The following is a 7,474-nucleotide window of genomic DNA, read 5'->3' as shown; positions in this document are numbered from 1 at the left end:
TATTGGGCGGCCATGACATCTTGGAGGGCCAGCTCATCACCAACACACAGACAGGAAGCCCCTCCCACCCACCTTCCAGGTCTCAAGTCCGTTTTTTTTTTTTTTTTTTTTTGTGAAAGCCACCTGAGATGTAACCTGAACCCTGAGTGGGAGAGGATTGGGCCAGTGAGCCACCAGGAAGGTCCCATGAGGGGTAAAGATTTGTCCATTGATCCTTACCTGTTGGGTGGTCAGATAAAAAGGACAGTTCTTTTCTGAACCAAACCTCAGGTCTGTCCCCTTCTTTGCATGGAGACCCAAGGATAGTCTCTGCAGCTCTACACAGCCCTTCTCCAAACTGCTCCTGCACTGTTGGGGATCGGGCAGGGTCTGTCCTCTGCCTGCTCCTCCTGCCCTCCCTCTTGCTCCCCTAACCCGGTCTGAGGGCATTCCTCAGGCTCTGCATCTGCAGACAGGAAAGAACAGGAACTATTCCTCCCTGTCTGCCCAGGCTCCCTGCAGCACCTGCGATCACACTCTCCAGACCCAGAAGCCCATCCACCAGCCATGAGCAGCCTGGCAGCTGTGTACCACAGGATCTGGGGAAGTGGTAAGGACTCCAGGAGCAGGCAGCTGCTGTCGGGATAGGGTAGAGAAGGAGAGTGCACAGGAGGCCAGCTCTGAAGTCTCCCTCTTTTTTATTTCAGGTCTTGCTCTTCTAGGTGATGGCTCACCACTTCTGAGATCATTTCAAGATGGATCCCTACATAGAGATGCAGTTCCTGTAGCAGCCGGGGGAGCAGCCGAGTGAAGAGCCTACCTAGAAGAAAGGCCCTTCTGGTAGAGGCCTAGAGGGGTGGCGTGGCTCAGGTCTTCTGGCCCTTCCATAGAAAAGATGCCAGTGTACTTTGGGCACTGATATCTCCTAGCAACACTGTGAGGGAGAGGTATTCTCCCACCTCAGGAACTCAGCAGGGCTCAATGAAAGGCGTGGGATTTGCCCTTGTTACACAGAATAGTGGGGAGCTTGGCCTGCCCTGGACCTCCATTCCCCCACCTCCTCTGCAGTCTTCTTTGTGACCTGGCAGGACATTGGGGTTGGGAGGGAGTAGAGAGCTGCCAGGGGACCTAGGGAGAAAGAGACACCATGGGGTAGGGAAGCTGGGCATCTACCTTTCCTGGGAGTGGTCTAGAAGACAGGCCAGTAGTTGAGTTCATGAACAGAGAGGAAGGTTCGAGAACTTCCTGAAATGTCTAGTCCTCCCTGCCTCTCTGGTGCTTGACCAAGGACTCCTGAGCAGTTGTGTGCTAGTGGACTGCAAATGTGGTTCATGGGAGGCTGAGGAACTACGGGCTGAAACCCATGGTTTGTATGGCCCTGTTTCTCTGTTCCTAGACTTGCAGCCCCATCCCCAGCATCACATGGGAAAAATCTCCTCCAGATAGGTGGAGGACAGTCTGTCCAGGAGGCCCTGCATAGGCTAGAGTCTCCAAATGCCCAAGGACAGCCCAAGGGATACTTTTACTACTTATCCAACACTCCCCCAGCTTTTCTGATGCTGGTATCTCAAGGTCCGTGCATTCCATTCCTGATGCAGAAACCTTCAGCATGCCAGCCAGCCCCAGGGACAGAGTGACCCATCTGCCTACTTGGAGTCAGAGACCCAAATGGAGATCTGTCTCAGCTGAAGGACACAAGCTGAAAGGTGGCTGCCACATGTTCTCCGCTCTTTGCCATAGCCCAGGACCCGATGGTTTCCTTCTGCCAAGTCTCGCTGAGTAGTCTGTATATGTATGTTTGAATGCATGTGTGCACGCCTGTGTGTAAACATGTGTGATGGAGATGGAGCTGTTGGGTAGCGACAAGAGCTCCTGGGAATCTCCTGTTTTCTGTGTACAGGAGGGATCATGGACTACTTGGAGAAATGGGTATGGAGTCTGAGGCTCTGCCTTCTTAGACCTCCCAGTCCAGGGAAGCCCCTCCCTGCTCATGCTCAGGCATGGACTATGGTGTGAGGTCAGAGGCACTGGCATTGGACTGGATTCTGGGCCCAGTGGCGTCAGTCAGGAGACGGGGATAGAAGGAGGACTCAGCTTTGTGTTCCTGTCCCATTCTGGCCCTGAGTAGTCTGAGCTTCTGCGTCCCCCCCTCCCCCTGGGCTCCTTTTGTTCCTCCATGGTGCCCTCGCTGTGTGATGGGGTGGTGATGCACTTTATTTCCTTGCAGTCTGCATTGCAGGCTGCGGAGCTTCGATCAGTTCGGAGACTTGACCTGGATGAGCGTACATTTCCTTGTGTGATGAACTCCGCATTGCCAGTGTTGTCTGGTCAGAGATGCAGTTCCGATGTTGTCACTTGTTGTTGTCTCCCAAAGTTAGAAGAAAATCCTCGAGTTCAGTACACCAAATACTGCCTGCACGCCTCCTGTTTTTCTTGGGTGCCATACCGTACCTGGGTGGGGAAGTGGGTGGGGTACGGGACAGCAAGCTCCAAGCCCAGAGGGTCATCCAGAGCTGTGCAGGCAAAGTGCAGCTTCAGAGCTTCCGTCTAGACTGTCCTTGACAGGACCACCACCCTCTGCTCCCCCTGACCAAGGGGGTAACAGTCGAGCCGGCCCTGAAGGTGGCAGTTATTCCTGTCCAGTATTCAGGGAAAGAAGCTGAAGCAAAGGTTCTCGTTCTTTCCAGGTCTGGACTCAATGTGTTTAATTCCAGTAGAACCTCGAGAGTGAGGAGAAATGCAACAGCGCTCTGCAGGCCCCTCTGTGACGCCCAGAGACCAGTCCCTCTGCAGCAGCAGGCGGTAAAGCCCTCACTGCCTTTTGGGCAGCAGCTTGCTAGGGACTCAAGAGATGATGAACCACCCACCACATGCTGGAGCTGCATGCCTCCTTTTCTATCATGGCTTTATCTCAGTTCTCTCAGAGCTCCATTCTGAGGGGTCACCAGAGAAGCCAGAAACACCAGGGCTGGGGTGAGGTGGACCTTAGCAAGAGGACAGTGGAGAGGGGGCTGGGAGAGGTCAGACAGCAAGACTGTAAGAGACTCCCCTGTGAGGGCTGGGAAAGAAGCAATCAGGAGGCCAGGAAAGGCAAATGTATTGTGAGAGTCTAGAGAAAGTCAGAAAGTTTTTCTGAGAAGATTAAAAAAAAAGCCAAAGAAGCAAAAGAGAGGACTCAGGAGTGCTGTAGAGTAGGACATGGGGTGCTGGGGTGCTGTAGAGCATGAGAGGAGATTGTGGGGTGCTGTAGAGCAGGGAAGTGGGTTCAGCGGTGCTGTAGAGCAGGACGGGGGCTCTGGGGTGCTGTAGAGCAGGACGGGGACTCTGGGGTGCTGTAGAGCAGGACAGGAGGCTCTGGGGTGCTCTAGAGCAGAATAGGGGTATCTGAAGTGTTGTAGAGCAGGACGGGGAGCTCTGGGGTGCTGTAGACCAGGACAGTGTTCTCTGGAGTGCTGTAGAGCAGGACAGGGGTCTCTGGAGTGCTGTAGAGCAGGACAGGGCGCTCTGGGGTGCTGGAGAGCAGGACAGGGGTCTGGGGTGCTGTAGACCAGGAAGGGGGTATCTGAAGTGTTGCAGATCAGGAAGGGCTATCTGAAGTGTTGTAGAGCAGGACGGGGGCTCTGGGGTGCTGTAGAGCAGGACAGTGGTATCTGAAGTGTTGTAGAACGTGATGCTCTGGGGTGCTGTAGAGCGGGACAGGGGCCTCTGGGGTGCTGTAGAGCAGGACAGGGGCCTCTGGGGTCCTCCAGAGCAGGACACGGGACTCTGGGGTGCGAGAGAGCAGGACAGGGGGCTCTGGGGTGCTGTAGAGCAGGACAGGAGGCTCTGGGGTGCGAGAGAGCAGGACAGGGGCCTCTGGGGTGCTGTAGAGCAGGACAGGGGGCTCTGGGGTGCTGTAGAGCAGGACAGGGGGCTCTGGGGTCCTCCAGAGCAAGACACGGGACTCTGGGGTGCGAGAGAGCAGGACAGGGCGCTCTGGGGTGCTGGAGAGCAGGACAGGGGTTTCTGGGGTGCTGTAGAGCAGGAAGGGGGTATCTGAAGTGTTGCAGATCAGGAAGGGGTGTCAGAAGTGTTGTAGAGCAGGACAGGGGTATCTGAAGTGTTGTAGAACGCGGTGCTCTGGGGTGCTGTAGAGGGGAAAGGGGGCTCTGGGGTGCTGTAGAGTGGAACAGGGTGCTCAGGAGTGCTGTAGAGCAGGACAGGAAACTTCAGGGTGCTGTAGAGCAGGACAGGGGGCTCTGGGGTGATGTAGAGCTTACGGGGGTATCCGAAGTGTTGTAGAGCAGGACAGAAGACTGGTGTATTTAGGGCAGGACAGGGGTCTGTGGGGTGCTGGAGAGCAGGACAGGGGGCTCTGGGGTGCTGTACAGCAGGACAGGGGTATCTGAGTGTTGTAGAGCAGGATGGGGGGTATCTGAAGTGTTATAGAGCAGGACAGGGGACTCTGGTGCATTTAGAGCAGACCAGGGGGCTGTCGGGTGCTGGAGAGCAGGACGGGAGACTCTGGTGTGCTGTAGAGAAGGAGAGGGGGCTCAGGGTGCTGTAGAGCCGATTAGGGCTCTGGGGTGCTGTAGAGCAGGACAGGGGCTTCTGGGGTGCTGTAGAGCAGGACAGGGGGCTCTGGGGTGCTGGACAGCAGGACAGGGGGCTCTGGGGTGCTGGACAGCAGGACAGGGGGCTCTGGGGTGCTGGACAGCAGGACAGGGGGCTCTGGGGTGCTTTAGACTGGACAGGGTTATCTGAAGTGTTTTAGAGTGGGACAGGGGACTCTGGGGTGCTGTAGAGCAGGATGGGGACTCTGGGGTGCTGTAGAGCAGAATGGGGGTATCTGAAGTGTTGTAGAGCAGGACAGGGGGCTCTGGGGTGCTCCCGAGCAGGACACGGGACTCTGGGGTGCGAGAGAGCAGGACAGGGGGCTCTGGGGTGCTGTAGAGCAGGACGGGGGTATCTGAAGTGTTGTAGAGCAGGACGGGGGTATCTGAAGTGTTGTAGAGCGGGACAGGAGACTCTGGTGTATTTAGAGCAGGACAGGGGCTGTCGGGTGCTGGAGAGCAGGACAGGGGACTGGGGTTCTGGAGAGTAGGACAGGGCACTCTGGATTGCTGTAGAGCAGGACAGGAGGCTCTGGATTGCTGGAGAGCAGGACGGGGCTCTGGGGTGCTGGAGAGCAGGACAGGGCACTCTGGGGTGCTGGAGAGCAGGGCGGGGTGCTCTGCGGTACTGGAGAGCAGGACGGGGGGCTCTGGGGTGCTGGAGAGCAGGACGGGGGCCTCTGGGGTGCTGGAGAGCAGGATGGGGGCCTCTGGGGTGCTGTAGAGCAGGACGGGGGGCTCTGGGGTGCTGTAGAGCAAGACGGGGGCCTCTGGGGTGCTGTAGAGCAGGACGGGGGCCTCTGGGGTGCTGTAGAGCAGGACGGGGGCCTCTGGGGTGCTGTAGAGCAGGACGGTGGACTCTGGGGTGCTGTAGAGCAGGACGGGGGGCTCTGGGGTGCTGTAGAGCAGGACGGTGGACTCTGGGGTGCTGGAGAGCAGGACGGGGGGCTCTGGGGTGCTGTAGAGCAGGACGGGGGCCTCTGGGGTGCTGGAGAGCAGGACGGGGGGCTCTGGGGTGCTGTAGAGCAGGACGGGGGGCTCTGGGGTGCTGTAGAGCAGGACGGTGGACTCTGGGGTGCTTTAGAGCAGGACAGGACTATCCGGGGTGCTGTAGAGCAGAATAGGAAACTTCAGGGTGCTGTAGAGCAGAACAAGGGATTCAGGGCTTCTGTAGAGCAGGACAGGGGTATCTGAAATGTTGTAGAATGGGACAGGAGACTCTGGTGTATTTAGAGCAGGACGGAGGGCTCTGAGGTGCTATAGAGCAGGACGGGGGGCTCTGGGGTGTTATAGAGAAGGAGAGGGGCTTTGGGTTGTTGTAGAGGAGAGAGGCCTTTGGGGGTACTGTAGAGCAGGATGGGGAGCTCTGGGGTGCTGTAGAGCGGGACAGGGGGCTGTGGGGTGCTGTACAGCAGGACAGAGGGCTCTGGGGTGTTGTAGAGAAGGAGAGTGGGCTTTGGGGATACTGTAGAGCAGGATAGGTGACTGGAGTGCTGTAGAGCAGGACAGGGTGCTCTTAGGTGCTGTATATCAGGACAGGAGAATCTGGGGTGCTGGAGAGCTGGACAGGGTCTCAGGGTGCTGGAGAGCAAAACAGGAGACTCTTGGGTACTCTAGAGGTGGACAAAAAACTCTGGGGTGCTGTAGAGATGGATAGGGAGCTCAGGGGTGCTGGAGAGCAGGAAGTGGGGCTCTGGGGTGCTGTAGAGCAGGGCAAGAGATTACAGGGTGCTGTAGAGCAAGACAAGATAATCTGGCATGCTGTACAGCAAGACAGGGGGATCAGGGGTGCTGTAGAGCGGGACGGGGCACTGGGGTATTGTAGAGCAGGATGAGAGATTCTGGGGTACTGTAGAGCAGGACAGAGGGCTTTGGAGTACTGTGAAGCAGGACAGGAGACTCTTGGGTGCTGTGAAGCAAGAGAGGGGGATCTGGGGTGCTGTAGAGCAGGACAGGAGACTCTGGGGTGCTGTGGAACAGGAAAACAGACTCTGAGGTTCTGTAGAGCAGCACAGGAGAATCTGGGATGCTGTAGAGCAGGACAGGAGACTCAGGGGTGCTGTGGAGCCATACAGGAGACTCTGGGGGTGCTGTAGAACAGGACAGGATACTCCAGGGTGTTGTAAAGCAGGACAGGAGACTCTGGAGTGCTGTAGAGTGAGACTGGAGACTCTGGTGTGCTGTAAAACAGGACAGGGGGATCTGAGGATGCTGTAGAGATGGACAGGGGCTTCTGAAGTGATGTAGAGTAGAACTGAAGACTCTGGAGTGCTGTAGAGCAGCACAGAAGACACTGGGGTGTTGGAGAGCAGGACGGGATACACCCGGGTGCTGTAGAGGAGGACAGGAGACTCTGGCATGCTGTCGAGCAGGATAGGGTACTAGGGGCGGGGCTGTAGAGTAGGACAGGAGACTCGGATGCTGTAGAGCAAGACATGATACTCTGCAGTGCTGTGATGCAGGACTGGAGACTCCAGGGTGTTGTAGAGCAGGACAGGAGAGTCTGGGGTGCTGTAGAGCAGGACAGGGGTCTCTGGGGTGCTGTAGAGCAGGACAGGGGTCTCTGGGGTGCTGTAGAGCAGGACAGGGGTCTCTGGGGTGCTGTAGAGCAGGATGAGGGGCTCTAGGGTACTATAGATCATGATAGGGGACTCCTGAGTGCTGTAGAGCAGAATAAGGGGCTCCATAGTGCTGTAGAGAAGGGGAGGAGACTCTAGGGTGCTGTAGAGCAGGACAGGAGACTCGAGTGCTGTACAGCACGACACTTGTCATGAGTGATGTAGAGCAGGACAGGAGACTAGGGGTACTGTGGAGGGAGACTGGAGACTCTGGTATGCTGTAGAGCAGGACAGAAGACTCTGGGGTGCTGTAGAGCAGGATAGGAGTCTGTGGGGTGTTGTCGA

The 7,474-nt window shown here is 57.0% G+C and overlaps 1 protein-coding gene across 6 annotated transcripts in view; it reads left to right on the top strand.

Moving 5' to 3' along the window:
* The window catches only part of Smim10l2b (small integral membrane protein 10 like 2B), a 34,116-nt gene that overhangs the window by 1,023 nt on the left and 25,619 nt on the right, over nt 1–7,474 (top strand). For 3 of the 6 annotated variants that reach the window (XR_008218590.1, XR_008218597.1, XR_008218595.1), the window contains exons 3-4: nt 491–589; nt 687–2,781. The gene's annotated coding sequence lies outside the window, so the exon portion shown is untranslated. Of the gene's footprint in view, nt 1–119; nt 194–490; nt 590–686; nt 2,782–7,474 lie in introns of those variants that run through there. The other 3 variants (XM_052739697.1, XM_052739696.1, XR_008218601.1) reach the window with 2 other exon arrangements.

This window comes from Peromyscus californicus, unplaced genomic scaffold, assembly GCF_007827085.1.
Source record: "Peromyscus californicus insignis strain IS unplaced genomic scaffold, ASM782708v3 Scaffold_10__1_contigs__length_136768540, whole genome shotgun sequence".
NCBI lineage: Eukaryota > Metazoa > Chordata > Mammalia > Rodentia > Cricetidae > Peromyscus > Peromyscus californicus.
This window is presented reverse-complemented; position numbering and strand designations above follow the sequence as displayed.